General features: G+C 46.9%; 1 long non-coding RNA gene across 1 annotated transcript; it reads left to right on the forward strand.

Moving 5' to 3' along the window:
* Positions 1 to 272: 272 nt before the first annotated feature.
* Positions 273 to 6,787, forward strand: LOC123168655 (uncharacterized). Its single transcript, XR_006484465.1, has 3 exons — positions 273 to 650; positions 6,061 to 6,202; positions 6,286 to 6,787. It is a non-coding gene; the product is annotated as an uncharacterized lncRNA (long non-coding RNA).
* Positions 6,788 to 8,992: the final 2,205 nt, after the last annotated feature.

The following is an 8,992-nucleotide window of genomic DNA, read 5'->3' on the forward strand; positions in this document are numbered from 1 at the left end:
GTCTGAGAAGGGTTTTGGGTGGGCCGGGAATATTAGAGTCCTACGTGTCTGGTGTTCGCACTCCCGCAAACCTTCCCTCTTTTGTCTCCGGTTTGCAGCAGAAAACGCGTCTAGACCGACTCGTGGACCAATACAGACTCCCGTTAGATGGTTTCGGTGCGGATGGTTTGCTGTCCGCCTTGAGATGGCTTAGAAGGCTTTTTTTTTGGGTAGAATGCCTCCTATGTAACGCAGTCTTTCATTTAGACAGTTTCGTGGTTGAGAAAAAAAAAATTAGAAAACCAAATTGTCCTATCACCGATAGGGAGCTTGGCAGCTGCCGGCCGGGATCCACGACCGGCGTTGCTGCCCGTGCTCACCAGCACCGCCCCTAGAGACGTGCTGGTTGACGCGCCGAAGTCCCCTGCTGGTGTCCCTGCAGGTTCGTCCTCGACCACCGCCGCTGGACGCGTCGGCCACCACCCGCTGCCCACCACCCGCCGCAGATCCCCGTGGCCGGAGGCACCACGGAGGCCTGCCACTGGACGCGTCGAGGCCTTCGGCTGTACGGACTACCTATTTGGCCCTGGCCGACACCACTGGCCGTGACCAAGTCGTTCTACCTAGGATTGCAGCTAGCAGTTTCCAAGTCTGCAGGCAAGTTGTTTGTGGTAATGTCTCTTCATCCGTGATGATTTCTTTCAACTCGATTTTGCTCCATAATATATACTCTGAATTTATTTATGTATTGCTATATGCAATCCACTTTGATCTATTATCCTCTTATAGATTAGTTGTCTTACACTACTTTATTGAAGATCCATCTGTTTTTTTTAGAACGAAGGCTCCAAAAGAGCCCGGCTTTGAATTAACAAAGCCATCAACCGGCCAGGATTACAAACTCAAAACCAACACAAGAAAGCGAAAAAAAAACCGACAAGATACAGAGGCGCTGGACAACAGCACACAAGCCTCACACACACCCAGCTAAAGTATCGAACAAGGAGACACGCAGCTCGGGTATGTGTAGGTCCTCAATCGCATACAAATCACCAGGGAGAAGGAGAATGTCAGCACAGGAGCAGCATTACGGACGGCGAGGAAGGGCACGCCGTCGCCAAATCACCAGCGGCCCCGGATTGCCATGTCCTCCCAGCTCCACTGTCAAAGAAGACCCCTGTCTCCTCGCCTGGCTCGAAGGCGCCGAACCGTTGACAGTGTAGCAGTTCACCCTAGAACCTGGGAGGAAAGACACCGGCAGGCTGCATTTGGAAAGGAGCCTAGCTCACCCGACTAGCCACGAAATGATCTCAAGGAGCAGAGCACCACCCAACACCCACGGACTGGACACGGATGAGGAAGAGCTGCCGGAACGGAACGGACGGAGGAGCAGTAGCATAGTGTCCCTGTAGGCGTTGAGCCGCTGACGAACTCGCCGCCGACAAAGAAGACCAGCTACTGCCGCCGCTGCACACCCACCACATCGCCGAGGAGCCCACTGCCCACCTAGCTCCCAAAAACGGCGCCTTCAGGAAGGACGCGACGCCGAGGGCGCCGCCGCCGCCCAACAGAGTTGAGGTTTTCACCCGGGAGACTAGAGGGATGGGGGGCGACGGATCTGACCTGAACGGCGCCTCCAGGGAGGGGAACGGCGCCACGAGCGTCGCCGCCGCCAAGACCGACGAGGCCGGCCTGGAATTTCTCCCGGTCTGCGAATCCTCGCCCCACCACCCCCACGACGCAAGATCCGGCGGCCCGCAAAGAAGCCGGGCAGATCTGGCCGGGGCGGAGCTCTCGAAACAGGGGGGCAGGGGCGGCCAGATCTGGCGCCACCGCGAGCCACCAGGGCTCCCGTCCACCGGGGCACCCGCCATCCACACGGCCAGGATCGCCGGCCCACGCCCGCGCCACCGCCTGCCGCCGGGCCGGTGACGCCTCTCCGACCAGGGCCGCCGCCCTAGGGAACACGGCCCCCCGCAGCAGAGGCAGGGGCGCCAGGGCCCCGCCGCCGCCTTCCTCGGCGACACCCCGGGCTTGCCCGGCGGCGGCCTCAGGCGGCGGCGAGGAGGAGGGGAGAAGAAAGGGGAGGCGGCGGAGCTAGGGTTTGGGGCCCCCGAGTCGCCCTAGCAGGGGCGACGCGAGGGGAGGGGGGGTCAGACCAGCCGTGTCCAGTAGATCCATCTGTTAAGAGCCATAGGATGTAGTTGGTTCTCGTAAGTTTTTCGGATACTTGGGAGTTGAGGCTAAAGGTGGTTGCGGAGGAGGATGACGCCATGGGAGGAGGTTTGCTATATGTGATGGAAGAGAGGGGCTTTGTATACCATGTAAACGATAATGAAGCGTCTCAACTCTCATCCCTCCGAGGAGAACCCACATGGTCTTATATTGATTTTACTCAGAGAAACACTCTCGTAGGTGTTTACAGAACCGTATCAGAGAAACAGAAGAAAAGATAGAAGTTTAAACAGAGAGAAAAACATCTAACCAACTCTATCTAATCTAGAGATATACTTGGAATACAAGAGAGGGAATAAGAGAGATACAGATGTGCGTGACTACACATGCCAGGTTAGAATGTTTAACAGTTGCTTCTTCTTCCACCACCACAGAGTTCAAGAGAGTGCTACTCATTGCCGTGGAGACATGTGGAAGAGATCGGCCGGTGCCGGAGGTGGCCGGGGAGGGATGTTGGAATTAACCATGACTGACTTGTCTGGCTTGGATTCATACAATCACTGAGTAGTATAGGATTAGGTTAGTTCTAAACGTATTTTTTGAGGGAAACTAAGATCTTTATTTATCTCCGAGGAAATAATCTGAAGAATAAATTCTGGGGGAGGACTGTCCCAAACCACACTACCATCAACACAAATTCTCTCTCTTGCTAGATCGTGAGCAGCACCGTTAGCCTATCTCCGACCCCAGCTCACCTTTGCTTCCCGATACCGTGAGTGTTTTCCTACAGAATTGATCCAGGGATTTGCTAGTTTTACGCTGTGCAGACGGCGGAATCCATCAGGTTGCTAGCTGTACTAGTGCATCTCGTCGTATACGTCTGGGTCTCCGCTCGACTGGCTGGAAGGAATCGGCTGAAATTAACTTTAGTACGTGCGGTAAGCCAGAAGCAATCGGCTAAAGTTAACTTAGTACATGCGTATCGCTGGAATGTACTGGTCATCCAAGACTCATTTGTGTCAACAACGGAGGAGGTGGATCGGGAGCCCTGTCTGCTGCGTCTCGGCATCAAACCACGCTGGCTCGCAGCATCGGCGCCGCCAATTCCAACTCCCGGCGTACACAGCTTTTGAGATACCGAGCAAATTGCCATCCTTTGTGTTACTACCTCTCTCCTGATGCATCTCAATCCCACCCAGGGGCTAGGCTATTGAGCCGGCGAGCAAAAAAGTGAAAGAGGAGAACAAAAAATCTATCATCGCTAGTTATTCCAATGCTAGGGAATTGATATCTCAAACAGACATCAGGGTGGGGAAGGGAGGCTTATAAATACGTACGGGGTAGTTGAACTTGAAAATTTCTGTAATAAAGGTGATGGATTTGATGCCATGAAGAGGTCATGTACAATATTAGGTGCACAGAGTTATTCCACTTTTTTTTCAATGGCTTGGCAAATATAGTGCTACTCATTCATGGTTTATTTCTACGTAGGCCAGGAAACTTCTTTCTATAAATTGATCATCACGTAAGCATTGATTCTTTATCTAATGGCACTTGAGAAGTTGCATAGACTTGCGTGCCACTTGATTGGTTTGAAATAACAATGTCTCAACCCCACGTAAAAACATATCAATCTGATGTTATTATTTTGTCTAGCATTGCTATGCAGTGAATAAAATTTACAGATGTAATCTAGATCCAGAGATCTAAGAATAAATCTAACTACAGTTTGTGGTCAGTATGCACCGAACCCGTTAAGGATTAAGAACATTTGTATGTCCTTGTCGACATTTAATAGATCTGCGCCTCCGCGAAAGCGATGCCGGACGGCGCAAATGACCAAAATATCTCAAAGAATGTCATTAGAAACCGTTGTATTGTTTTGCTTGGGTGTACATTCATCGACGTCTAATGGACACATTAGAAACCGGTACACTTACCACCCGTGGATGCTTAGCACATCATACTAATATAGAACCATATCCAACATCAGAACGGTATATAGCTATGGTAGAAGAAACGGTTCTCCTCGCCTCTCTTTTGATGCAGCTAGATACTACCACAGTTGCCTGTAACAGAGCTTCAGTTGAGCAGCATTTTCTTGTTTTAAGTTTTGTCGTGCCACTGAATGTTACACGTTAATACTAGGCAGCTTGCAAGTGGTAGGCATAGAGAAAGTTTGGCAGGAATCCAAGTCAAATCAGACAGGACACTCTGAATCATCTAAAAGCTACAAAACTTTCTTGCTATGGATTAGAAAACCAACACCACAACCTTCAGTGTCCTACATACCTGAAAGCCAGTTCTGAACTTACTCTACACTTTGACTGTACCCGGGTAACATAGTTCGGTCCAACAATAGTCGATGTAAGGAACACAGATATAAAACGTGACCCTGCAAAAAGCCTCACAAGTAGCAACAATAGTTAACATACAAGAAAAACAAGCAGTGGATTTCTGCAGAGCTCAACGCTACTAACAATATGTCACAGCTGACAGCCATCAGTTCAAGAGGACAGAAAAATGTCCCTAGAAAAAGGCAGAACGGCCCCACATTGTTGTATTTGATATCAATCTATTCTGGATCGTTTTCTGAACTTACTTTAGGTTGAAAACTCAAGTGAATATTTTAGAATATGACAAATTTATACTTAGTCAACACGATATGCTCTTTTGTTTGTCAGCATCTGCATACTTGCCACAAATACTTGTTGTGTTCGAAGAAAACATACCTTGCTTCTCCATTTGAAACTAGATGTGTCTTATGCCTGTAGGTGGACAGCGGATCGGTAGGTTTTGTAGTATTGACGATTTGACGTTATCGGTAGGTGTGGAACAAGCTGCTCAGCAGCCATAGAATGTGTACTTCGTACTTAGTATACTGGGTGATTTCCCCGTGCTATGCAAATCAAGAGCTACTACTTTTTAATGTAGAAATGTTTCATACTTGCACTATGTGTAAACAAAGAGTATGCATGTGGTTTGCATGGGTTGCAAAATAGTGTTAGTGGATTCTGGCATGGCACACTTTGAGGTGGAAGACCACATATTGAGAGAATTAGACTTAGTGGGATCAACTATTTAAGAATAGTAGATAACTAGAAAACATAATACAGGAGGTTAACCTCGATATCTCCATGGCCAAGTTAAGAGACTTAGGCACATAGCAAGTCTAATCATATTATCTTGGTTAAAAAATGTAGCACCATTTGTGGTGCGGTTACCGTTGTTATTGTTGTTCTACTTTTTCCTGCTAGTGTTCTATGCGGCAGCGGTCTGCGAAAACCTATTCACCGGGCCTTTTTTTCGTTTATACCAGGATGCTATTTTTGTTGTTGTTCTGTTATCTCTTTTGATAGCAGAACTGCAGAACCTGATCCCAGTTTGCATCATAAGGAAAGAAAGAATTGGTACAGCAGAGAAACTTCAAAAGACGTACAAGGGAATACTTTTCTGCGTTGTGCTAATGCCGGCCTTTGCTGATGGAGTGAGAAACATAAGTATGCATAGCAACCAGACTGAGCTTAGCATTATCTTGTAGAATTACTAATATAGCCTACGAGTACTAATATAGCTTACGACTGGAGAGACTGTTGTGTCAGTCACCCTTTTCCCTTGGTAATATGTTCTACTGATGCTTGATTGTCTAATTTGTTTTTGTTAATCTGATAAAATGACTGCCTTTATATCCAAGCTAACATAGCAGACATGCCCTCAGCCCCTCACACAATATTTCTTAAGTCTGGGTGCTAGGTTATGCGTTATGACTTATCAGCACTGCCTCAAGTATACTTCTGGGAAATTTTGTAGTATTGTATTTGAATATGCCACCATTATATTCACCAATCTATTTTTTTTCTCAGTCTCTAATCTCTAAGTGAGATTTCCTTTTTGCTGGCTTATCAGGTTTCCGGAGCAGATGGACCTGTGGTCAGAGTTGTTTCATCGCTGGACAAGAAATTTGAAGTTAAATCACGTTCGTTTTTGAGATATCGCAAGAATAGAAGTACCCAGCAGAATTCCCTTACACATCGAATGGCTCTTCAGAGTAAGTTTGATCCAATGCTAAATACATAATTTTCAATTTAATTATAAGCTTGTCTTTGAGAGTTTAAGGTTTGCTTGTTTCAGATGACATATGAACAGAGCTTGCCCTGCAAGGTGCTCTCCATGCGCTTCGGTGGTAGATTTGGCACGAGAGCGCATACATGCAAACACAGGCTAGGAGGTTGAGAAGAATGGATTGAAGAACCGAACCAAGGTCTGGCCATCCTCAACACACTCCGTGCCATCGTGTCAACCTCTGCATCAACGACGGCGACAATAGGCACAATGTCTGACAGATAGACATATATCTATATTCTGTGGGTTCCTTCTCACTTCTGCTTCGGTACAAAATAGTGCAGACATTTGAGTGCTTTGATTGCTACTTCGATGTTGCCTCGAGCCCCTCAAGTGTTCTAGTTACCAGCTCTCAGCTAGTTCAATACCCATGTTATTAGGCATGAACATCTATAGACGGACATGATGTATGTAGTTTGCTGTGTTGCAAGGTCAGTGCTGAAACTTCACTTCTGTATAAACAGGCCATTCTGAACTGATGTTATCTAACTATGCATGGTTACTGAATCATATTTCAGTAATATGTAATAAAATGCAGTGACAAACATAGCAAAAGATCTAGTAAGGTCACTGTTGTAGTGCCACCAGATGGTGTGCTGTAACTTCAATCAACAACCTACAGGGTTCAGAGATGCATCTTGAGACTCGTCTGATAGCTGCTGTTGTATGAAAACTCCGCATATGGCAAGCTATCTTCCCATTTAGGTCCTTGAGCGAGTGCACATGCTCGGAGCATGTCTTCGAGTATCTGTTTTATTCGTTCAGTCTGACCGTCTGTCTAAGGATGATAAGCCGAACTGTACTTTAGAGCAGTCCCCAAAGCTTGATGAAGACGTGACCAGAATGCCGAGGTGAAAAGAGACCCTCGGTCGGAGGTGATGGTTCTTGGAACTCCATGTAAACTGACGATTCTGTACACATAGAGTTGAGCAAGTTGATCTGCTCGGTATGTGGTCTTGATTGGAATGAAATGGGCTACTTTGGTCAGCATGTCCACCACGACCCATACGGTATTGTTTCCTCGAGAAGTTTTGGGGAGTCCCGTGATGAAATCCATGCAGACATCATCCCATTTCCATTGCGGGACGGGTAAGGGTTGAAGTAGCCCGGCGGGTTTCTGATGTTCCGCCTTTACTTTGTTGCATATGTCGCACCAGGTGACAAAATATGCAATGCCCTTCTTCATTCCATACCACCAAAATATCTGCCTGAGGTCATCATACATTTTGGTACCACCGGGATGGATTGAGTATGACGATTCATGTGCCTCCTTTAATATCTTTTGCCTCAGAAGTCCGGTGTCTGGAATACAAATTCGTCCCTGAAATCTCAAAGTACCTTGATCATCTACCAAGAAATCTTGAGTCTTGTCGGCTTGCACGCGAGCGACATGTCGTTGCAATAATGGGTCCTCTGCTTGGGCCTTGTGAACCTCTTCTTCTAGAGTGGGGGTGACTTTTAGCATAGCGGTGCAGTCGGCCTCAACAATGGTCAGGTTGAGCTGGGCCATCTCTTGTAGCTCTGGAGGCAAGGATTCCATCAATGCGTTTAATGTGGCTGGTTTGCGGCTGAGAGCATCGGCAACCACATTACTTTACCCGGATGGTAGTTGATACCGATGTCATAATCTTTGACCAACTCAATCCATCATATCTGCCGAAGATTCAAGTCTGGTTGAGTGAATATGTACTTGAGGCTTTTGTGATCGGTGAATATTGGCACCGCTTGCCGATCAGATAATGCCTCCAAATTTTTAAGGCATGCACAACTGCCGCTAACTCCAAGTCATGAGTAGGATATTTTCCTTCATTAGGTCATAGTTGTCTGGATGCATAGCCCACGACCTTGCCGTCTTGCATGAGTACGCACCCTATACCTCTTCTGGATGCGTTGCAATACACGTCAAAACTTCGATAAATATCAGGAAATATCAACATGGGTGCTGAGGTTAATCGAGTCTTCAATTCATTAAAGCTCTTCTCGCTATCCTCAGACCATACGAACTTCTGATCCTTCTTGAGCAGCTCTGTCATTGGTTTTGCAATATTGGAAAAGCCTACAATGAATCGGCGATAATAACCAGCAAGCCCCAGAAAACTCCGAATCTCGGTCACGGTCGTGGGTGCTGGCCATTTTAGCACATCCTTGACTTTACTTGGGTCCACTGCTATTCCTTCAGTTGATAGGATATGCCCTAAGAATCCTACTTGCTTAGGCCAAAACTCGCACTTGCTGAATTTTGCATATAACTGATGATCTCGGTGCCTTTTCAATACTACTTGGAGATGTTGTTTGTGCGCTTCTTCTCCCATGGAATATATGAGAATATCGTCGATAAAGACCACCAGAAACTTGTCCAAGAAGTCCATGAACACCCTGTTCATCATGTGCATGAAGAATGCATGGGCATTTGTCGGACCAAAAGATGTGACAATATACTCATACAACTCATAGAGAGTGGTGAATGCGGTCTTTGGGATATCTTCTTTCTTGATTTTGAGCTGATGGTACCCAGTCCTTAGATCAATCTTGTAGAATATTTGGGCTCCATTCAGTTGATCAAACAAATCATCAATCCTGGGGAGCAGGTACTTGTTCTTCATGGTGACATCATTCAGCTGACGGTAGTCCACACACATTCGAAGACTACGTACCATCCTTCTTGTCCTCAAATATAGCTGGTGATCCCATGGTGAAGAACTAGGGTGGATATACC

Source organism: Triticum aestivum, chromosome 7D (assembly GCF_018294505.1).
Source record: "Triticum aestivum cultivar Chinese Spring chromosome 7D, IWGSC CS RefSeq v2.1, whole genome shotgun sequence".
Classification (NCBI taxonomy): domain Eukaryota; kingdom Viridiplantae; phylum Streptophyta; class Magnoliopsida; order Poales; family Poaceae; genus Triticum; species Triticum aestivum.